Below are 25,525 nucleotides of genomic sequence, written 5' to 3'. Positions count from 1 at the left end.
GCCAAGATCGAGGCTTATTTGTCTTAATGGTGCTGGCAGGGATTGGTCAGGATGACAAGAACGACCTCATGGGGAGGCACAGACTGTGGCTGCCTCGGGTCTCAAACTCTAGAGCACCCAGACCTCTCAGCTCCTTCTGGATGATCCCTTACATTTCATTCTTGAGTGACTGTCCCTCAGTCATGTGAAAGCTCACATGAGTGCTGTATCCCTCTCTGTGAATTAAACATCTGAGAGTGTGTTTTGATTTTCAACTCAGGAAAGGGAAAAAGGTGGGCAGGTGCAGATGCGTGGGGGACACGGAAGGATGACTTCCTCTCACAAAGCGCCCAACTCAAGATGCTCCCGTGTGCTCTGTGCACCTCTTAGCCTTCTCTCTCCCTGCGACCCCTCCCATTTCTAACCGGATAAGAGGCAAGCAGAAGGGCCAGCAGACACCCCAGACTCCCTGGGAGGGATGGCGCCCAAGAGGTTTGGCAGACAGAGGTCACAATTGTGACAGATGCCGCCCATCTTCCCAATCCTCCCAAAGGGCAACCACTCAGAGCGCACTGATTTGTTCTTCCTTCTTCTCATCAGGCTTCACAGCTTGTAGTTAACAGAAAGAGCAGGAGCCTTCGGAGCATAACCAGAAGTAAAAATCTCGTCAGCATCTATTCCTCAGCCCCCTAGCGCTTCTCTTCCCCCTTTCTCATTGCACCCTGCTCACTTCGCAAGCCCTTCCCAAAGAGAACCACTGAAAATAGCAACAATTGTAAAGCCATGTTTTGTGTGTCATTCCAGATAAATATCTGTCTCAGAGTAGGAAAAGCATTTCCAAGCATAGAAAGAAAGAAAGAGAACATAAAGTAAAGATTGATGGCCTTGATCACATAAAAATTTTAAATGTTTATGCAACAAAAGATGCCTAAAGCAAAATCCTTAAAGCACAAACTAGAAGAAAATTGGTGCACCATAAATAACAGACAATGGGTCATTATTCCTAACACATAAAATGCCCTTCTATAGAAGAGATGAATACGCTGGTAGGAAAATTGGCAAAATGTGAAAAGCTGATGCACAAAAGAAAAAATACACATGGACAAAGAAAACATTTCTTAGAGTTCAACTTCTGTGCAATTCATAAACAGGGACTTTGCCACCAGTGCTATTTTTACCCATCATAGAAACAATTATATTATGATAATATTCAGTATTAATGAAGCTATGAAAAAGTGAATAGTTATAGGCCACTCTTGGGACTGTTACCTGCCACATTTTTTAAATAGGAAATACACCAATATGTATCAAAAAGCTTAAAAATCTATATAATGTTTACATTCTTAATTCTACTTCCAGGGATTTATTGTGAGGAAATAATCAAAGATATAAACAATTATTTATTAATAATGATGCTAACCTCAGTGTTATTTGTAAGGAAGAGAATGAGATAAAAACAACTTATAGGTGTGACAACCTAAATGTCAAACATAAATATGATGAAACATCCATAGCAAGGAATATTTGTCATTCATTATAATTTACATTTTAAAGAATATTTGATGACATGGGTAAATAATCATATTATAAAGGATGAGTTAAAAAGTTATAAACAGTACAGACCATAAAGTTATTTTTTGTATGTTTATTTGAATGTTTGTGTGTGTGTGTGTGCGTGCACGTGCACGCGTGTGTGTGTGTGTTTCCCGTAGAAAGCTCAGCACATACCCAGTGGTGACCCAGGAGTGGTAAGACCATTCAAGACTAAAGTTTTCCACGGGAGCTTTTTTTTTCTGTATTCTCCCAATCTACAATGCATATGTATTTCTGTTATGAATATTATCGAAAAAAATCTTATTTTTTAGAATTACGTATGTTTTTAATCAATCGAAACATCATTCTTCGTTGTACTCTGCAACAGATTATTCAATCCACTTTTTATGCATTCATATCAAAATGTCCATCAAAGATGCTGCAACCCCGGAGGAAGAGAATAATTCTGTTTAATGAACGCAGGAAACATTATGCCCACTGCCCCCAGTCACACCAGCAGATAATTCTTGCAATAATGTTTGCAGCAGTTAGCATCCAGACAAGAAATGTGGGCTGCCCAATATCCAAGTTAGGGCCTGTGAATGACCATTATAAAGATCTCAAGTATTTTTGAAGCATTGTCTATTTAAAATCAAGTTATAATTGTAAAGTTTTTAATATGTGGCAAAACTTTTTTTAAATTACAATACTTAGAAAGCGTATTGAATTCTATAGGTTAAAAATACCCAAGTCAATCAAATTATGACGTATTTGTGTTTCCTCTTTATCTACGATTCCTCCCCTAGAATTGTCAGATTTAAAGTGGTTCTGTTGCTGGTGAATTTAAGGTTCTTTCTTTGTTACAAAAGAATTCGGAGATGAAGTGCTAGGTAAGAATCAGATTTATTTAGAGAGGAACACAGACAGAGTGTGGGCCATCTTGGAAGGCAAAAAGCAAGAGGCTTCGAAATACGGCATGATTAATTTTTATGGGCTGGGTAATTTCATAGGCTAATGAGTGGGAAGATTATTCCAATTATTTTGGGAAGGGGTGGGGATTTCCAGGAACTGGGCCACCACCCACTGTTTGACCTTTTGTGGTTGACCTCAGAACTGTCATGGCACTGGTGGGTGTGTCATTTAGCATGCCAACATATCACAATGAGCGTATAATGAGGCTCATGGGCTACTGGAAGTTGAATCTTCTGCCATCTTGGACCCAGTTGGTTCTCACTAGTTTTTGTCATGTCCTATGGCTATGTCGTTCTTTTAAAGGTTGTGCCCTGCCCCCTTCCCTCCTGCTTCAGTTCAGAGACTCAACCCTCAACGCGGTGAGGAAGCAGACTGTAAGATAGGTATCACATACACATGGTGTCTCATAGCCGCATATGGCCTGGCTCAAATATGGCATTTTTTTACATCTGATCTAACCGAAAAATAGATATTATAAAAGAATTCTACATCTGGCAATAGCACATTTTCCACATGGAATTCTCCATCAGATGCCATTTAAGATGTAATTTCCCAGTTGGTCTAACTTAGTCTAAATTTCCTCTCATCCTTTGTTCTTTCTAGAAATGGCAGTACCTTTGCAGTTTGTCTTTTACGGTGAGCTGCATCTTTTCCAAAGTGCAGCAGTGCGTGGTTCCCAAAAATGTGTTAATCTTGGTGAGATTTACCTTTCTTTCCTAGAGCCCTCACTAAATCACCATCCTACTTCTGATGTTTATGATTTTAATAAGGAGCCTTGGAGAGTGGCTAGTCAAAACAGATTTTCAGTTAGCACTTTTAAAATAGCTAATGCCAATTCACTGATCCTTCAATATTTAAAGGCATTTTACTGGGAAAGATTTCTTGAGGCATTTCTAAAACTGATGTAAAGCCTCTGATTTTTGTCTCACATTGACAAAAACAGAGTTGGTCTAATCTAGTCCCAGCTTCTCTGGGATTCATTTTCTTTCTCTTAAATATAGGAGACAGTGTTGTGTGTGTTGTGTGTGTATATTGTGTGCTCTGTTTGTGTTGTACATTTCATTATATCAGATATATCCTAGAAGGATATATATCAACATGTTAGCAGTGATCCCCTTTGGGCAATGAGACGATGATTTTTTAAAATATTATTTTCAAAAATATATGAAATGTTTAAAGAACTAAGTAATAATAATAATAAATTTTACTTTGCATAACTACCCTAGATCATAAACCCTTTAAATTATTCAAAAATATTCAATGTATTCATTAAAAACTATATTGTTTTGTCTAGAAGGTTTTAAAGATGGATGATTTGATAAACTAATAGGTTATATACAGTTTTTATTGTCTAGGAACAATACAATATTATAATTGTATAAATTAGTTCCTACACATGCAGAGCTCTGAATATTGAATAAAAATATGAAAACCTATATGGGTGGGCTAAAATTTAAAAAGAAAACAAATAATTATACATATTGTCCAGAAAGAACAACAAAAATTTCTTTCTTTTCTTTTTTTTCTTTAATATCTCTGGTATAAGTTTTCAGAAAATCATCTCAAAGTAAAATCTGAATAAAGAAAGAATTTTTTTGGTATTATTCAGATTTAAGGGGATTTGACAAATTCTACCCCTCTTTCTTGACAAGTTAGGAACCAGTTTAAAACTAAGACAAAGCAGTAAGGCAGGCAGATAAGCAAATTATTACCAATACTGCTGATAAAGCTGATATTGGATAAAATGGACTAAGTCTAGTGTAAGTAAATTTCTAATGCTGAATCCCAAAACTGGACTGACTCACACCCAAGCCATTGCAGGACTCTTGGAGGCCAGGCCTGCACCACAGGGGTAGGGCTTCCCTGTTAAGCTAACTCATGGCAGCAATGATGGAGGATATTGGATCTCAGTGGACAGGTCAACTCCCAAGAGAAAAAGGAGATGAAGTGGCCAGTGTCCATGCAACCTCCTCCTCTTACTAAACTTTCCACTAGGGTACATTTAGGGAGAGGAATGGGGGAGGAGAGAAGGGGGAGATGTCATGAGTATTACACAGGAAATAATACAGCAAGGATTAATAAGTGTTCAGTATCCTGGCACCACTGATAATTAAAATATTCCGCCTCCATATATCTTCCATCTAGCTGAATCTTATTCACTTTTATATGGTTGGGATATTACCCTAAAATGTATTTCTCCCTTTCCTGCTTTCTTACATGGAGTTTAGCAAGGGTGATGGTAAATTCTTCTGCTCTGGATCCAAACTCCTGTCGACCCCTGTCATCACACTCAGGTTCCCATGTACTTCAGCCAAGTGGCTGTCCTGACAATACAGGAAGGCTTGCCTGTCATGATGGATGGGACTGGCCAGTGTTGAAACTTCAGAGTGGTCTTTACCTAGAGCCCAGAGAGGTTTGCAGAACCAGGTCCCCTAGAGCCTATTCTTTAGGGCCCAATCTAGCATGACCTCAGCTATCTAGCTTCTACTTCCTTTGCAGAAGACAAACCAGCCCCAAACTGGACCCCGTCTTAATATTACCAATTAAAAGAAGAGAAGAATAAGAGAAGATACTGGATGCTTTCTCTCTCTAAAAAGGCCCCTAATAAAGGTGCCTCCTCCAGGACTCCTAGATTCATATCACTTCACTCTTCCAGCCAAGGTCATACCATGGACCTGAACATGAAAAGGGGGAAAATCCTCTGTTCCCTAGATGGTGGAGTTTTTATTTTTCCTCCTCATTTTTACTTCTCTGGTGCCTCCATTTTTGCCCTCATTACCTCCCAGGATCCCTCCCCTTTGTGAGAGTAGGAGAAATAGGAGAAGGTATAGGGTCATAGCCTTGTTGTTGTTCCAAGACCATTGTTATAAGCATCCATTACTATAATAGGTTATTTATGCTTTGTGACTTATAGAGTGAGGGCCTCATGATAACACTGGGCAAATATTTAAATCCAGACAAACGTGGAACCAAATTCTTTCTCCACAGATTTGTTCACGGTGTGACCAAGATGAAGTTAATGCAGTTCTTTAAGACCTTCTTTCCTCTTTTACAAAATAAAAACATCCTCCTGATGATTAACTGATGTGGCTTTGAGCGTGCAGTAGAGCGCTTGGTGTGGTACCACTCTCCCCTCTCCTTTACTTTCAGTGGTCATCAGAATAAACAGGTTGACTCTTCACATAACACGCTCAGCAGTACTGAATCTTTCATTCCTGCCTCTCCTTATGTGGGCAGGTGTCACTTCTTGCCACTGCTGTGTGTCCCTTCAGCTTCTAACCAGCATCTCCACTTGACGTGGCAAGTGTTGACTGATGGCTGAGTGCCCCTGCCCTCCTCTCTTGGAGGAGAGGCATGGACTTTGTGGCAGCTTATCACTTTGTAGTGGATGTGTGCCATATCTGTGCTGTCCAGTGCCTTTTGAACACCTTTCCTGTGTTTCATTAATCCCCCTCACCGGGCAGTTCCTAAGGTAGTGTCTCAACTACAAATCAGCTCTTCTGTATTCTGCTTTGTGATGCAGAACCAAGACTCTCTAAACCAAACATCTGCTTCTCTTGCTGCTCCCTGTTGGGTTCTTCCAAAGGACACCACAGGGTTTGAGGACTGGAAAGGAGCATGTCCTGTCCTGTGCGACCCCTGCTCCAATGAGCCGCACTCAAGCAACCTTCTTCACCACGGGAACAGTACCTCACTCTGGTTCTGGCGTTGGTTCCAGTTTGCAGTTTTTCCAACACCTGCACAGCTGGCCTCACTGCTCCCCTCAGGGACACAGTAAGCACCAACCAGCCAGCATCCCCTCCGGAAGTCTGGGTCCCCACCCAAAGGGACCCCCTCCTCTAAGGATCTAAGTTTTAATAAGTTTCTTCCTTTGTTTCTCAAACCCTAGGGGTGGTCCCCATTTCCTGCAGTTGCTACCCTATGATACATACGTGGGATTTTTTTGCCATCAATTCCTTATACATAGTTAACATTTTTTTTTAATTTTTATTGGAGTATAGTTGATTTACAATGTTGTGTTAGTTTCTGCTTTACAACAATGTGATTCAGTTATACATACATATATATCCACTCTTTTTTAGATTCTATTCCCACATAGGTCATTACAGAGTATTGAGTTCAGTTCCCTGTGCTATACAGTAGGTTCTTATTAGTTACCTATTTTATATATAGTAGTGTGTATATGTCAATCCCAATCTCCCAATTTATTCCTCACCCCCCTTCCCCCCTTGGTAACCATAAGTTTGTTTTCTACATCTGTGATTCTATTCGTGTTTTGTAAATAGGTTCATTTGTACCATATTTTTAGATTCCACATATAAGTGATATCATATGATATTTGTCTTTCTCTGTCTGACTTACTTCACTCAATGTGACCATCTCTAGGTCAATTCATGTTGCTGCAAATGGCATTATTTCATTCTTTTTATGGCTGAGTAATATTCCATTGTATATATGAACCTCATCTTCTTTATCCATTCCTCCGTTGATGGACATTTAGGTTGCTTCCATGTCCTGGATATTGTAAATAGTGCTGCAGTGAACACTGGGGTACATGTATCTTTTCGAATTATAGTTTTCTCTGGATATATATGAAAATATCTCTGTTAAAATGACTGGTGTGATTGCTTAATTGTAACAGGATCCTGACTGATAAATCCCCATCAGAAGTCCCGCTTCTCTAAGGGAGGTCTCAGGACTCACTTGCCCGGGGGTCATGACAGCTGGAACACAGGCCTGTGTTCATCTACCCACTGGCACACATGTCATCAATCCAATGTACCTTGCAATAATCAGAGGAGACCAATCAGGGATTTCAGTTGTAATTTTTCAGATTATAAATAAGATATATAGAAAAAGCCTGGCACCGTTTATTTTTTAACTGCTCTGCTGAAGTATAATTGATATACAGAAACCTGCACATGTTTAATGTATACAATTAAGGGCACACTTTAGTGCTCAACAAATACAGATATTATTCTTGAAATAATATATTAAATCTATGATGTAGGACTCTTGAGGGTAAGACCCATATTCTATACGTACTCTGTATTCCCAACATGACTGTCTTAGTCTGCTCAGGCTGCCATAACATAATCCTACAGACTGGGCAGTTTAAACAATAAACATTTATTTTCTCACGGTTCTGGAGGCTGGAAGTCCAAGGTCAAGGTGTGGGAAGGAATGGTTTCAAATAAGATCTCTCTCCTCAGCTTGCAGATGGCATCTTTTCACTGGGTCCTCACATGGTCTTTTCCTTGTACACACATGGAAAGAGATAGATCTCTGGTTCCTCTTTCTCTTCTTATAAGGACACCAGGGCTATTGGATCAGGGCCCCACTCCTATGACTTCATTTAACCTTAATTGCCTCCTTAAAGGCCTCATCACCAAATACAATCATATTGGTAGCTGGGGCTTCAATATATGAATTTTAGGGAGACAATTCAGTTTATGACTTTGATCATAAATGAATTGAGGAGTAGGAGTGTTATCTAAAATCTGTGGAATCCTATCTTTAAATTAATTGATATGGAATGATTAGGAAAATCCTTATTTTCAAAACCCAGTTTATTTTCTACTAATTTCTGCATATTAGACCTTACACCTTCCTCCCCACTCCATACCAAATAATTTTTTTCTTCAGAGATTAGTTTGGGATCCTTATCACTAACACCTGAGTTGACATCACTCTTCTGGAAGAGTGATAGGTTTCCAACAATTGACTATCAAGTATTTTTCATACTCTTTTAGCTGGTTGCAAGTAAAATTTAATGGCTTCATGTAATTTACAATCCTCATATCATGTGTTCAAAATAAACAGCATGGGCTTGCCTAGTTGGCCATGAATACCTGTCTTGAACAGTTCCTGAAATTACTGAAAAGTACCACAGTCTATTATGGGAATTGCTTTATTATGATTATGACCTTACTTCAGGTGCCACTACATGGTACCTGTCAATGTGGAGTGTCTCATTAATTAATTGTTTCTGAGCTTTCAAACAGGTACCAAAGGATACCATCAGCAGAAGAAGGAAAACAACTTATCCCATGTAAAATGGGGATAATTCCCACCCGTGCTGGTCTCATGAAGCTTAAAACGACAATGTAGACACACTAAAATCATTGGCTCATTTAAATTGAAGATAAATCTTGGGGTATATATTTTGCAACTGAAAAGTGTGATGAAACTGCATTTCTGGCAAAGCAGGAGAAGAATGGTGGCCTATTTTATTAATCATGTTTTTCTTAAAGATTAGCTTCTTTTTTTCATTATTGCAAAGTTGCAATGACAGTTCAAGAAAACTGAATCTCCTCTGGACTGAATGATTCATTAAGATGAGGGCAGAGCATAAAGGTAGTAGGCACACTGGAATCACAGCCCCAGGGCATTCCCATGTAGGAGATATGATTTGCCCATTAAGGATTTGCCCAGTGTGTTACGGACAGAAAGTTCTGACTGCTATAGTCACCAATTTCACAGCTATTGTCTTGGCAGGGACTATTGCAACCCAATGATCAGATTACAAAATTATGCGTCAGTTAAACAATTTACTCAACTTAAAATTAGTAAAAATGCAGGTACTAAATATTAATTCAGGTCAAAGGGAGGCAATGCAAAAAATTGCATTCAGTCATTTGTCTGGCTCAGTTTCCCTGGCCCCTTTCAGCCTCAGCACACCCAGAGGTCCGTGCCTTGTATGAGGTGGTTAACTACTATTCATCATTGGGGTCTCAACTGAGATATCTATCCCTTTCTCTGTAAAGATTGTTCTGGCAACCACAGTCTAGGAGAGGAATGGAGCCCCCATAGTCCCCTATTCCATTCTCATTGTGGGTCTTCCTACTTCTCTGAATCACTCACTGGACTGGAAGCTTTATGAAGAGAAGGAATATGTCTCCTTCCCCTCATTCATTCATTCATTCATTCACTACCCAGACAGTCAGTAGATATACATGAAGTATGTATTTTGTGCCACAATCTGTTCTGGAAACAGAAACACCACAGTGAACAAAATGACAAGTCCCTGACCTTGCAAACCTTGCATTCTAGCAGGGGAGGCAAAAAATAAATACATATGCAGTACAAGTGCTTAAGAAATTTATGAAATAAGGTGAGAGAAAATAATGAGGGTATTATTTCATATAAGGTGAGTGACCAAAGAAGACCTCACTGAGGAAGCAGGAGAGAGAGGCATGGATTACCTGGAGGAAGAGTTTTCCAGGCAGATGGAAAACTAAGATAAGAGCAGGCTCCACACGCTGAAGGCATAGCAAGAAAGCCAGTGTGACGTGAGAGCAAGAAACAAGGAGAAGTAGAGAGGAGCTCAGAGAACAGACCACATGGGGCCTTGAGGGCCATGATAAAGATATTGGATTTTACTTCAGTGGTGATAGGAAGCCCTCGTATATTTTTTACTGACTGGGGATTAGGTTAAGAGTGGAGAAAGGAGACCCCTCAAGAAGTTACTCCAGGAGTTCAAGCAAGAGGGGATTATGGCCTGAAACAGAATGGTGAGCGAGACCCATTAGAAGCAGTCAGATATGGGATATATTTTAAAGGTAGAGTCAATGGCATTGCTGATAAATTGATAAAGGGATATAAGAAACAGTAGGAATTAAAAACGGCTCCAAGATTTTGGGTTTGAGCAACTGGATAGACAAAGATGCCATTTACTGAGATGAGGAACCCTGGGGAAGGATCAGCTTTGGAGAGGGAAGAAGTAGTCAGAAGTTCTGTCTTGAAAATGTTAATTTTGAGAGTCCTATTAATAGACAGAGATATCAAATGGGCAATTGAATGTACATGACCAGGCTGGAGAAATGCATGTATGAATCAGGAGAATTTAGAAGGCACTAAAAGCCACTGGTTTGAGATTACGTAGATCAAGATCCACAAACTCTGGTTTGTGATCAAATCAGGACACCTCCCTGTTTTGATTAAAGCACTTTATTGGAACACAGGCACATTCAAACATTCATGTATCGTCTATGGACACTTTTGTGCTACAACAGCAGAGTTGTGACAGAGCCCATGTGGCCTGCAAAAGCCTAAAATATTTACTGTCTGGACATTCACAGAAAAAAATTGTCAACTTCTGATCTAGAGATTAGTAGAGATGAAGAGAGGAGCTCTGAGGACTGGGCTGTGGGATCTTCTAACATCTAGGAAGTCAGTGAGAGCAGGCAGATATAGAGGAAGAATCAGAAGGAGCAGTGGTGAGAGAGAGGAAAATGGATGCTTATTTTTTTTTCACACTTGTATCCACACCTAGAACAGAGCCTGCGTGGAGAAGATGCTCAATGAATACTAATGGACATCAAGATAATGGATAAATAAGGTAATAGAATTAATTTTTTTAAATGATTGAAAATGTTTTGCTTACCAGTCTGCCAATACTTCAATATGCTTCTATGATAAAAGATTCTGAGGCTACCACAAAGTTTTCAGAGGAAAAATAATATTTTTAAACTTATATACAGGTGAGATAAAAGCAGCAGGCTCCAGAGTCAACTTTTGATCTTCAATATTTCCCTCCTGATCCTAAAACTAGGTTCTGTATATTTTTATTGCAGGATCCAAAACAGAGAAGAGATTAACCGAAATGAAAGGGCTCAGACTAACACTGCTCTTCACTGGAGAAGATGGGCATTCCAAAAGCCAATTTGTGTAGTGTAATTTACTCCAGCTGCCCAACAGAAATAAGTAATACTCTTAGGCCCTCTCATATTGAAAGATTTAAGCTGGACAAGCATTTCTCACATTTTCAGCTACGTTAGATATCTAAGAGAAAAATCTATCATCCTGGGAAGTTATGTGCTCAATTTCCCAGGATCAGGCTTATCATCAGATATTCTGTACAGCAGGTGATCTCTCTCCCTGCCTTCAGCTGATAGCTTTTCTGAAAAGTGAAGCTTTATGAGGGCCAGGGTCAATAAGAAGGAGATCCCAGTCTGGGACCCCTTCAATCTTTTGTAAGCTATCACTATGTAATATCCTACCAAACTTTGTATACGATGTAAGGAAATATATTCAATGTCAATAGTAATAATAATCATCAGGTTGCACTGAGCACTTTTCTTGCTAAATTGTCTCAGGAAATCCTCACAATAACCTTTGGAAGAAGCGTTATGTTCTCTTTATAAAGAAATTAACTTGAGCTCAGGCAGGCATGATAAAATTATTTATTATAACCCAACTTGTAATGTAAAGAGCCAGACTTTTACTCTAAAATTTTGTATTTGGATTGTTGTTGTTTTCTTTTTACATCACCCCATGCTTCCACGAGGCACATCACTGAGCTATAAATGAATGCAAAAGAACATAGACAAGATATCTTAAGACAGAATTAAACAGTTTAGGTATCCACTCAAGGCATAGATCCCATTTCCTTCTGACTTGTGTTAAAAGATAAACTGAGGCACATTAAAATTTTCAAGTTTCTTTGAGCATGCATTGATTCAAATAAGACAATGTTAAACAAGAAGTTGTTGGAAGCACTCCAGCAACAGTAGTTAAGGAAGAGGATTTTATTGAGATATGGAAACAAAGCAAGGAAGTTATTTGATTGGCTGTAGATTAAGTGGTTGCCTTATTTGGGAAAGCCTGGTTGGCTGCTTGTGATGGGTTGTTCTTAAGTTTTATTTTCTCAGTTTCAAGTGCATTGACTCTGACTTAGGTTTTGGCTTGCTTATACAGGCAATCAAGACTTTAGAGCCACCCCTATCTAATGGCCTCCTTGTTTAATTAATCTAACTCTTGCTTGGGTGGAGACAAAGCCACCCCAAGTCACAAGATCCAATGGCAATAAATTTGATGGTAATTAACTTAAGCAGTTTTTGAGACCCAGACAAGCCATCATTTAGTTGGATTGGATAAGATCAAATAACAGTGTCTGATTTAAAAATCATGCATGGTTACATTGATAAGCTTTTATTTCTACTGAAAGTCATGCCAAGTAAATATTATCAACCAAGAAACTGCAGGGTGCATTTCCTTAATCTTTACTAATTATTCTGTTTACTAAGTGAAAACCAAAATTCTTATCCAGAACAAGCACTTTCTAAAAAATATCTTGTTCTCTGCAGCGTCTTTCATTTACAGTAGCAGATGTCTCACCTGATAGTCTTTGGCAAAGCTTTTCATCTTTAATCTGCAGGTTTAAATCCTGCCATGCTGTTTTTTAATCATCATTTAACTTCTGTTCTTACTGTTTAATTTATCCTGCAGTACAGAGTGGAGCTGTGAGATTCTGCAAATAATATTCCCTTGTGTGTATTCATTTTAAAAAAAATAGGAAAAAAATACTTCCTCCTGTTCTTCCAACTTCTAAACCATTCCAAGTTACCTACTTGCTCCCTACTCTCAAGAAACACAATTTTGTACCTCTGTCTCTTAACATAATAGATTTTCTTCACTATTCCTCATGTATTTATCGGTCCAGTCAACAGTGGCTAAAAGAAAAGAAGCATGGACTCTCTTCTCTCTTCTATATTCTGTTAGATTTTGTTAAATTCATTATAATTCTACAAGACTTTATCAAGAATCTATGGTGTATTTTGTACAGGGATAGGTAATTTTGTGGGTAAGAAATAGGTGTATTTCAAATACACACATGTGTATATATTGCTATAGGCAGAGTTTTTGTCCTTGAAAAATTTATATGTTGAAACCTGATCCCCAATGGGATGGTATTAAGAGGTGTGGCATTTGGGAGGTGATTAGGTCATAAGGGTGAAGCCCTCATGAATAGGATTAGTGCCCTTATACAGAAGGCTCCACAGCACCCCCTCACCCATTCTGCCATATGAGGATGCAGAAAGTTGGAAAAGGAGAGAAAGTAGATTCTTCACTAGGGCCTGCAGAAGGAACACAGAGTTGCTGACATCTTGAGTGAGATCCGCTTCAGACTTCTGTCCCCCAGAACTGCAAGAGAGTAAATTCATGTTGTTTTAAGCCACCAAATTTTTGGTAGTTTGTTATTGAAGCAATAGAAAACTAACACAGAAGCTCACTAGGATAATTTAGATGGATCTTACAAATTGTTGGTTTCCAAGGATAAATTATATGCTTGCTAGAGAAGTTATATAATAGCTATATATAAGTGCTTAGATTCATTTTGTATGGCAGTTATGTTTTAAATATTTATAATCTAATTTTGATTATATGAGAGCAACAGCAAGGCCATCCTAATTAGCAGATATGTTTTGCAGATCAGAGCATAGTGTATCTACTATTATAGGATGATTTATTTGTTGATTGGAGGTAATTTTCCAGAGCAAATCTGTGCTTAACATTAAGATGAAAAATATCACACATCAACTGTGTGTACTTTGATTCAGTCAAACCAGGGCTCAGTCACTCCTGCATTTGTCACTACTAATGCTGGGTCCAACAGTAACAATTCACTCAACAAATATTGATTGTATTGTATGGTTCTAGATTCTGTGCTGGAGACAAACGATACTCCTGTCCCCATGTAGCTTACATCCCAGTAGAAGTAGACTGTCAGTGAAGGAAGCAGACAAATAACTGAATAATATTTGCTTCTCAGGCAAAGCATGGTATATTAGTTTCCTAGGGCTACCACAACAAAGTAACACAACTGGATGGCTTTAACAACAGATATTTATTGTCCCATAGTTCTAGAGACTAGGAATCTGAAACCAAGTGTTGACTGAAAAAAATGCACAACCTAAAAGTTGACAATTATGTTTCATTCAGAGAACTTACTGAGGACTATAGCTCAGGAGACAGCCTCTCAGATGGCTCTGAGGATCTGCTCCAAAGAGGTCAGGGAGGAGTCAGGATACATAGCTTTTGCTAGGAAAAAAAAAAAGATATGTAGTCAAACATCAAAAGATTAGTGCTAATCACAAAAAAAAAAAAAAAAAAAAAAACCCAGACATCTCAAATTAATGATTTTAGTGCTTTTCTATATATGGGGAGATGCAAGAGTCTGGGCTCAATGAAATTATTCCTTAGAAACGCACCTTAACTATCTATGGCCAGTATCCTGTTTTTCTCCATCCTGAATTCCCCTCAGGTGTATCATCGGGGACAGCTGCAGTGGCTGAGGTCTTTATGGCTGCAATAACCTTTGTTTACTGAAATGGCAGGTGACATGTTTTGTCCACACAAGGTTTTGACAGGGTTGATTCCTTCTGAGGGCTGTGAAAGGGAATTTGTTCCATGTCTCTCCCCTAGTTTCTGTTATCCTCAGGTATCCCTTGGCTTGTAGATGTCATTATCCCTATGTTTTTATTATCATATTTCCTCCACACTTGTGTCTCTATATCCAAATTTCCCTTTTTTATAAGGACATCAGTCATATTGGATTAGGGCCCACCCCAGTGACCTCATCTTTACTTGATCATCTGCAAAGATCCTATTTCCAAATAAGGTCACTTGAAGTACTGAGGGTTAGAACTTCAATATCTTTGTGGGGAGTGACGGGGGCAGAGGGGGACACAATTCAACCAGTAGCAGGTAGGAGGAAAGACTCTGAAAACCAACTAACTAGAAGCACAGAGAATTTATCCTTGGAGATGTCTCCAGCCAGCCCTCCCGGGTATTACACCAGCTCCAGCTGCTTTACCATGATTATTCTTTCGCTTATGCATTCACACTCTCCCTGGCATTAGGTTCTCTCAGATTTTTAGAATCTCTTCTTCAAATTGACGAGTGGTCTTCAGCTTCCCTGATTTCACCATTATTCTGGATCTGCATTATAACATTTAACCTGATCATCTTCCCCGGCAGGCAAGTCTTTTGCACCCAGGTCATTCAGATCACAATTGATTTAGGTTTGGCTTAAATTATGGTTGGCTTAAATTATGTTTTCTTTGAGCATTTACAAATAATTTTTGGTCATATCTGAAAGTGAGAGGACAATAAAATGACAATGCACATATTTCTGTATTGCTTTATAAAGAGCTTCCCTGTAGATATTTCATATTTCATCTCTCAACAACTCTATGAGATGTAAATTAATGTCCTCCTTCAATGCAGACAATTAGCCTCAAAGATCACAAACTCCTAAGTGGTAGGTGTGGGATTCAAAGGCAAGCTGGGACAATTTTGCTGCTAAAACATGCCTTAAGATCATCTGTCACTTGAAATTATTTGGAATTGGAAAATATGGTCATGATGAAGGGAGAGGAAATACAATAAAGTTACTGCACTATTCATGAGATAAAATTTTCACCAAAACTATTTATTCCTGGTGCATCACACTCCCTTTAGGTGAATTTAAAGATCACCTCTTCAGGATTTAAGCTCCCTCATGACTGTAGTAGAGCTGATAAATCTTTCTTCCCTATGAGAGACACGTCATAATCAATATTTCCCTGCATTGAACAACTCTATGTTTTATCACAAAAGATCTAGCTTCTAACTTAATTCCACTTAGTTCACTTTCATTGTCCTCTTATTCAGGTTTTAAAAAATAGATATCGAACGGAGTTTTCAGAAGGCAAATTATCATTCTCACATGGGGAACTGCTCTAATGTGCTTCAAAGAGAGCTTGACGCTGCCAAAATCACTCAAAAGGCTAACCAGTCAGTAGGTGGTTATTAATTGAGAAGAATATTGTCTGTGTGCTCCAAAAAAAGGAAGAAAAGGCTCACTTCTCATTAGAGCTCTATCCTCTGTTTTCTCCATGGGTTTTGTTGGAACTGCTAGGTGACAGGGCAGTTCATGGGCTTCAGGCAAAAGGAAGAGAATACTTAGCATGAATGGGTCAAAAACTACACCCCCTCATAATGAAATCTCAGAGAGGAGTACTTAATTCCAATGCTGGAAACTTTGAAAAGGTTAATAGCAGGGAAAATCCATGACCAGCAGACAGTCAAATTCACACCTGGAGAGTGCGGTGTGCTTATGTTATCTGAGAAGAAAGCTCTGTCTATCAAGCTACAGTGTGAAAGTGAGGAATCAAATCTCTGGCATGATTCATGCTTCTTCATTTCCTTGATTGTCACCCAAGTTGAATATATTCTTTGGCTTAGCTGGCTTCTCATTTTGACAAAATTACATGACTTCTGCTCTGAGATTTCATTGGTTTCTCCTTTTTTTTATGTTCTGCCATGTCATGCTAATAAATCAAACAAGAACTTCTGACAAGGGATTTATTGGAAAGTTTTACAAGCAAAAACCTACTTGTCATAAAAAAAATAGCTGCAAAAAAAAAAAAAACATAGCTGCATTGGAAGGTTTTCAAAAATGGCCTCTAGGTTTCCCTTGAAATTGTACTAAATAGATGATAGGAAATGTAATCTTGTCGACTCTATAGGAAGGAAAGTTGATCGTAAGCCAAGAGCCATGACTTGCAAAGATCTCCTCAAATAGTGTGCAAATCACCATGATATTTAGATTGTGACTTTTCAAAAAGCAACAGTGGCATCCAGTTAAACTCTGGCCTTTAGAGAGCTAAGCAATTAGAGATAGTTTTTCAGAGTTCAACAACACTAAGCAGAGACTGTCTTATATCTCTGTAACTCTTTACAGATTACAAAGGACTCATATGACATCCTCTGACTCCCCTCCCCCGCCAACCCAAAAGGTAGAGAAGACCAGGGGCCTTGCTCTTCCCATTTTATAGAGTAGGAAACTGAGGCTGAGAAAGCCAACACAACTTGCTTCCATTTCAGTTAGTTTGTCACAGCTGGGACTCTGGTTCTTTGTCTAGGCTACATTGTAACTCACTGATTAAAAAATATTCTCTTGGCAAAGGAGCTATCACATGCTTCCTACATCATCTATTGCTTCAGTGACCACATAAAGACTGATTTATACCCAAGTCCATACCTGTGAGCAGACCTACACACTGGGCTTCCTACTGGATATTTACTCTTGGATAGACCACCAGCACCTCAAATTCAACATACTGAAAGCTAAGTGCAACACTAAATGGGCTCCTTCTCCGTGCTCCACCACTTGGTGAAGACAGATGCTGCAAAGGAATTGTTGCAGGAACACTAGCCAAATGCAACACATTCCAGAGCCTCTCTCTATGGTCCCAACATTTACAATCTGTAGTATTTATAAATGCCATTATGTACCTCCCCACATGCCACTGTGTGCTTACATGTATATCCCCCTCAATATTTTAAAGTCATTGAGGGCAGGGACCACGTACCTATCATTTGGTGTGCATGCCATATATGTTTGCTAAAATTGATCTGAAATTAACATAGCTTTTAGATTAGAACGCCTTTTCTAATAAAGTTTTCATTTCAGAATAGTTTTAGATTTAGATAAAAAGTACAAGAGTAATACAGAGAGTCCTCACATGCCTCACAGTTTCCCCTGCTGTCAACACTTTACATCAGTATGGTGCATTTGTCACAGTTGAGGCACCAACACTGAAATTCCATGCTTTATTCTGATTTCTTTAGCTCTCGCCTAATGTCCTTTTTCTGTTCTAGGATCCCACGCAGGATTCCCACATTACATTCACGCGTCATGTCTTCTTAGGCTCCTCTTGGCTGTGAGACTTTCTCAGACTTTCCTTGTTTTTGATGACCTTGACAGTTTTTAGGAAATACTGGCCAGGTATTTTGCAAAATGTGCCTCAATTTGGGTTTGTCTGATGTTTTTTCTCACGGCTAGACTGTGTTTATGGGTTCTGGCAGGAAGACCAAGGAGGAATAGTGCTATTCTCATTGCATGATGTTGGTACAGCAGGGAGGTAGCTAGCTATGAGCAGAGAAATGCCGGCAGGGTCTATGTGTCGGGAAATCACGCATTTTATAAACAGCGGGGGTCCGCGGGCAGACAAAGAAAAGCAGGAACCTGCAGACTGACAGGAGACCACACATTTTGGCTGTTAAGTGTACTGAAGGCAGACAAAGAAGGGTGAGGAAAGGCCGGAATCTCCACAAATGTAACCTGTTGCTCATAATGCTCTCATTACAATAAAATTAGCCTTGCAGATAAGAAGTACCCATCATGCACCGACGCCATGAGACCTCTGATCTAAGCTAAGGACAAAAATCCCTCCCCCCCTCGGGAAGATGAGCTGGGATGAAAATCAGGGAATACGACCCCCAAACTCCTCCTTATAACCAGCTTGCCAGAGAAACACGGGGCAGCAGCTTCTCAGTTGTCTGCCCGCTCTCCCTCTGAGAGCGTATTCCTGCTTAAATAAATCCTCATTTTACTTTCCTAACCTCCCGACCTCGTCTCCGAATTCTTTCTGCAGCAAGGCAAGAAACTTAAATTCACTGGGAACAATATCAAGGGTACATACTATCAACATGACTTACTACTGTTTACCTTGATCACCTGGCTGAAGTAATGATTGTCAGATTTTTCCACCATAAAGTTATTCCCTTCCTCCCCTTTGCATTCTGTACTCTTTGAAAGGATGCTCCTATGAGTAGCCCACACATAAGAGGGGGGGGGGTTATGCTGCACTTCCTTGAGGGCAGAATACCTACATGAATTATTTGGAATTCTGAACAGATCTGTCTCTTCTTTCCCATTTATTTGTTGATTCGATTACTTATCTATGTCAGCATAAACTCATGGATATTTATTTAACACTTTGAGTAACAGTCAGCAATTTTTAATTTATTTTCTTGCTCAAATTGTTCCAGCTTTGACCACTAGGAGCTCTTTCAGTGGGAAGAAGTCTTTGTTCATAAAAATAACAATATCATATATGGATGCAAGCTGGTTTTTACCATTTGAGAAAATAACATAGGCTATGTAATTTAGATGCTTAGGACCTGATTTTAATGAACAAAAACATTTGGCTTTCTGTTCTTTTTTCATTCTTTCCTCCCCCTTTTCTTATTTTAACAGTTGTAAAAATATATAACCCTTATTCATCTTCATATTGTACCTAACTAATCCCCACATCCAGCGGGGCATGATAATAAAGGATTTTTATCTCTGTTTTACGGATGAGAAACTAAGACACAGAACAGCTAAATGCCATGTCCCAAGGCTTTGCATGCCACACTAGGGAAATCAGATCTGTAATTCATCACACCCAACCATCCTGCAGAGAGCTGGGTCACCATTGCCTCCCTCTCTTCTCCAATTATCTTGGGCTTTGCAATCAAAGAGGTGCAAAGGCTCAAGCTCTCCAGCAAAGGTCAGCCAGTGTTGTGTAGCTCCTCCGGCATGTTTTGCCTTCTTCTGCATGTAAAGCCCAGCAGAGCAGGGAAATTTCTGCAGCTTCTCAAGACCACCTGGAGTTCTCAATTCCCAGCTTCCCCAAGAAGCTTCACAAAGAAGCTCTTTGTTTTTGCCATGATCCCACAAGCCCTTCAGTTCAACATCCAGTTGCCTGTTAGGTTTAGCTTTCTTTTCAGAACAAACAGGACTCATTTCTCTTCTGAAAAGCTAAGCTCTCTTAAGCCACTGTCCAACACTGACGGGAGATGAGATTTTGCGTTCCCAGTGCTGGATGGCACAGGGATTGAAAAGGAGGCTGAAAGAAGAAAAAATGCACAAACGTGGTAAGACAAAAAGTGCCTGCGGTTCTATTCAGGGCTTTGCCTGTAATTAGCTCTGTGACCTCAGGCCACGCCCTCACTCCTGGACCTCAGTCTTTCCATCTGTAAAATAAGAAGGTTGTGGAGATCAGAGCCTTTGTATCCTGGCAAATTAAAGCCTTCACAAGCACAATTTCATTTTATACATACATAATTGAAACAAAAGTTTCAGTAGCCCGCCCTTTGCGCGTATGGCTATTCTGATATTTTACATTCTATTACATATCTTTTTTTTTTTTTTAATGTAGGTGATTTGGGACCCAGTAATGCTGATGTCCTGACCCATGAATGGATCATGGATCATAGGCTGCTGTTCTAAAGATCCTGGAGCTAGATGCTATCTGAGATGCTGCCCAGCACTTATTCACCAAACTTCTAAATCAGGGTTGGAAGGAATACTTATTGTCAGAGTCACGCGCCATGTCCACAGACCTGTCCACTTGCCTTGGATTTTGTCCTGACTCTGCATTAAGCTGTGTGACCTGGAGCGAGGCGCTCAATATTCTGAGCCTCGGTGTTTTCATCTTTAATAAGGCTTGTTGTTAGGACTATAGTAGATAATACAAGTGGCAATTCCTCAGTATTTCATGTAAAATATATGGTGTTATTATTATTATAAAAGGCTGGAGGAAAAAGGTCTTCTTATCTAGGATGAGGCATCTTCCATGAGGGAGGAAGGTGAGCAGTGCAGACTTCCCCGTGGGGGGATCGTGGGGAACCAGGTAAATTCTTGTACACTTTTGGGCATAGTACTCTCTCTCAGTTACGCCCATTGGCTGTATCTTGGAGATGCCATAGGGTTTCATGGATGCTGAGGGCTAGTCAGATGCTTAGATACCCCTCAGGTGTATATACAAAGTTGCCATCAAATTGCAAAGACAATATTTAATTTTATCATAAAATTGTCTTATAAAATAGAGACATGTTCACAAAAATAAACAACAGAATCACTTTCAAATCCCTTTTTACTCTGCCTGGAAATCTCTCGCAAGGAATTCTTCACTCTGTGCAAGTATGAATTCTTACATGTCCCGACCTGACCTCCATATCCACCCACTCCACACCCAGCAACCTCCAGATTCCTCAGCTGTCCAGCAGTGTTTTCTAGCACAAGAACAGGCCAGCCCAACCAAAGCAACCAGGCTAGCTCCTCAGCAGGTGTCATCTTTAAATAGTCTTCTACAAGGAGCAAGGATTGTTCTTACTCTCCTGAAACATAGCAGATCAAAGGGCAAAGAAGCTCCTCCCTCCTCTCTTTTCCTAGAGCAACTGCTTTAGGGTTAAGTAGTTTAACCCTAAAGTTAAGCTCATTATCTCTTTGAAATGTATGTAAATCTTTTTAAAAGCTAAATAAGCTTCTTAGCTTTAAGTCCCAGCAATGTCTTTCTCAAGGACCTGGGAGCCATCTCTTTGAAATGTGATCATCACACATTTCATCACACATTTCTTCATCACACATAGAGCCTTAGAGCCACACCTGACAGTCTGTGGGGAGGCGCCGGGAGGGTAGGAACTGCAGGGTGGGCATAACTCCACAGCTTCTCCTCTCAGTGGGGTGTTGACGCCCAGACAAGTGGCCAGTGAAAAATCAACGAGTGCAATGGTTATCATCCTGCTATAGGAGCTAAAATCACCTGTGAGGAGGTGAGCTGGGTTTTGCATTAGAGGCCATTGGAATCCCTTTGAGAATTTTATCCAGTCCCTTATAAGCACATGAAAAGGAACCTCCCTTCTCCCTTGCCCCTTTTCCAGCCTCTTCTTTACCTGAGAGGGTGGCATCACATGGTAGGGAATGTTGATGGCTACCAAGGACTCATTTCAGAAGTGTGAGCAGACACAAAGTGACTGTGATATGGATCCAGAGGTAATGCTGGGAGCAAATAGAGATTCAAAGTCTGGGAAAAGAACTGCAATGGGCAGGTGCCAGTTCCCAGCTGGTGCCAGGTGCCTGGTAGAATAACAGCAAACATCCATTGAATGCTACCTCTGTGAAATACGCCATGCTAGGTGTTATTTGATTGTCACAATAAACCATGAGATGGAACTGTTAGTCCCATTTTACAAAAGAAGAAACTAAAGCTTTGATCCCTTAAGCAACTGGTGTGAGTGAAGATTCTAATCCCAGGCCTGGTGATTTCAAAGTGCAGACAGTAACCTCTGTAGCACAGAAGTAGGATTCAGAGATGTGGGTTCTTTCCTGCTCAGTGTGAACTTGGAAAAGCATTAAACATCTCTGGCCCTCAATATGTTCGGCTGAAATGAGGTTTATTAACGAGTCCTGCTGCTTCTGAGAATCAAGGAACACGGCAGATATGAAAGTGCTTGGAAGGGTCTAAAGTATGCGATGCAAGTGCAAAGCGTTGTTATTTACCCCGACAGTTAAGGGGGCAGGAAATCGGAGAGAGGCCTGAAAATTTTATTAACACAAGGAGAAAACAACAGAGTGAAGGATTTCCTGGAAAGCATCCCCTGGCTTCCTGGGCACTGTGGAACTGCAGAGCATATTCAACCATGGGGCCATGTCAGGTCCACAGCTCCATCAGAAGAAGTTTCCAGAAGATTCTTTGGTGTGCAAATCACACGAAAGATCTGACGGTCTGGGAAGATCAAGGTTGTCACCTTGTGACAGAGTCTCTCTTACATCTGAGACCTGGCACGTGGTTCCTTTTCAGAAATACAGGGAGACAAATGTGAGGTTCCCAAAAACACCAGTGCAGCATGTTTCAGAGTAGTGAGAGGGTCCGATTCGGCCATGGAGGGAGTGAGGTGGAACTCGGGCAGGTGGCCCTCAGCTCAGAATTCTGTGGCCTGGCCTGCCATAGTGTATACAGGCAGTTTATTCATTATAAACCATCTAGTGGCTGACTTGAGATTGAAGGTGTTTCTTATCCATGGGATAGTCTAGAAGGAGGCTTTCCTCCATGGGGATCCAGCCTGGAAGGGCAATTCAACATAGTGGTATGCTGGTAAAAGCTTACAACCAGCACGCAAAAAAACAAAACAAAGCAAAAAAATAAATAAATAAAACAAAATCCCTGATTTGTCGCCTTTGCCAATTTCCGTGGTGTAAATACTCCAGCATGACCAGTGCCGAGATACCAACAAGACACTACCAAATGCAGAGCAGGAAGGAGACTGCACAGTTGGCTCTTGTACACCTTTACCAGTCCGCTCCAACCCATTACTACTCTGTATCATCATCTTCCAGAAAGCAGCTCCGGCTTCTGCTATTTCTCAGGCAATGGAAAAGGAGTGAGGGAGGGTCACCGTAACTATCTTCCTTATAAAAATGTGATCTCAAAGTTATGATCACATCTCACTGGCTAAAGCAGGGTCACATGGCTGTGCTTAGCTGCACGGGAAGCTTAAAAATGTAGGAGTCTCCAGATGGAGGAGGTGTTGCTTGTACATAGTCAGTTGAAAAAAAAGGGAATATATATTGACCTCTTTTGCCTTAGCCCTAAATCCCCTAAAATGACAAGTTTCCTTCCCTTCCCACCCCTTGCCTGCAGTCCAGTGAAATTCTGTGAAAGTCTGCCACGTGATGGAGAAACCACATCATCTTACCTCCCCCACCTAAGGAGTGAGGAGTCCCAGGCTAAAATGAGTTTCATGGGCAGGACTAAATGGCTCAAACAAGAAAACATCCATTTAAACACTGGAAGCTTTTACTTAAATTCATTGAGGTAGAGAAATATGGCTGTGACTATGTAATGTGAGAACTACAGAAATACAGTCAAAAAAACAAATATTGCTCCCAATTTGGATGTTGGATAAATCTACAACTGAACAGTTTTTAAGCCAGTGGTTTTCCACTTTTCCTCCCCATGTACTTATCTTTGATACAGGTTGAAGGTGGGTCCTCATGGAGAGATACGGTGTCACTTGTAGGTTTAGTTCATATATCATTCATTTAAGAAACTTTTCGAGCATCTGTGGTATTCTGGGTTCTTAGCTGTGCACTAAGGCCATAGTGATAAAGATAGGACCTCCACATCAGGTGTTCAAAATGCCTTATGAAACTCAGGTGTGGAATAATTCATCAAGTCTGCTGAGAAAAGTCACTAAAAAATAATCAAGCTGGGCAACATATGTTGAGGGTTTTACACGCAGTATTTGCCAGTGGAGGTTCTATTGACATTTGGTTGTTGTTATGGGCTGAATATTTCTGTCCTCCCAAAATCCATCCCCAAAATGATGGTATTAGGAAGAGGAGACTCAGAGAGATAATTAAGTCATGAGGGTGGTACCTTCACAAATGGGATTCGTGCCCTTACAAGAAGAAACATGAGAGTTTGCTCTCTCTCTCTGCTCTCTACCACATGAGGATACAAAGAGAAGACGGACACCTGCAAACCAGGCAGTGGGCTCTCACCAGACACCACATCTTCAGGCACCTTGATCTTGCACTTCCAGCCTCTAGAACTATGAGAAATAAATATCTGTTGTTCAGGCCACCTAGTCTATGGTAATTTATTAAAGCAGCCTAAACTGACTTGTTTTAGACCAAACTGATTTTATTTTTTGTTTTCTATTTCTGAGTAACAAATTACCAGGAACCTAATGACTTAAAACAAAACACATTTAGTTCTCACAGCTTTCTCGGGATCAGGAGTTTAAACACAACTTAGCTTGGTTCTCCCTGAGGCTGCAGTCAAGGTATCAGCAAGGACTGGGTTCTCTTCTGAGGCATGCCTGGGGAAGGAACCCCCTCTAAGTCAACACAGTTGTTAGTAGCACACAGTTTCTTGCAAGTTTCCAGTGTGAGGCCCTCAGTTTCTTGCTGGTGGTTGACCAAGGCCACTTTAATTTCCTCCAACACATGGCCCTCTCCATAGGGAAGCCCATAAAATGGCAGCTAACATCTTCAAACTAAGGAGAGGGTTCCTAGCAGGACAGGTATTATAATCCTTTATGATATAATCACATATGTCTAGCCACATACCATCTGTCAGTTTTGTTGTATTCTACTAGTTAGAAGCATGTCACATGTTCCTCCCGCACACAAAGGGTAGGGATTTCCTAAGACCATGAATCCCAAGAGGGGTCACAGAAGCATCTTAGACTCTGTCTGTCACAGGGTAGGACAATTATTCCTGGGGAGTTACTGTCCCCTACACACCGGATGGTTAACATCCCACTCCCCTGCATACAAAATGCCAGAGTTCCCCCCCAAGTCATTTGGACAAAGGAAATTTTCCCCAGGCATTTCAAAATACACGTCACATGGCTGAGAACCACTGTAGTCTCTGATTATCAAATTCACCACAAAATTGCCAAATTTCTATTCACTTTGTATTTTATGGATGTGACCAATAACTAACAAGAAAACGTGTCTTCACGTTTTCACCTCACGAGCAACATAGACAGTATAACCAGTCCACACAGCCATGAGCTACATTAAATAAAATTTAATTAGAAGAGAGACCTTTAAATAAAAGTCAGCCTAAAATATATATATTGGTTATTTCACCATGAAAAGCACATTTTTATGTAAGTGAAACATAAGAGATAGTATACGCAAAGAAATCTT

The sequence above is a fragment of the Delphinus delphis genome, chromosome 3 (genome assembly GCF_949987515.2).
Source record: "Delphinus delphis chromosome 3, mDelDel1.2, whole genome shotgun sequence".
In the NCBI taxonomy this organism is placed as follows: Eukaryota; Metazoa; Chordata; class Mammalia; order Artiodactyla; family Delphinidae; genus Delphinus; species Delphinus delphis.
This window is presented reverse-complemented; position numbering follows the sequence as displayed.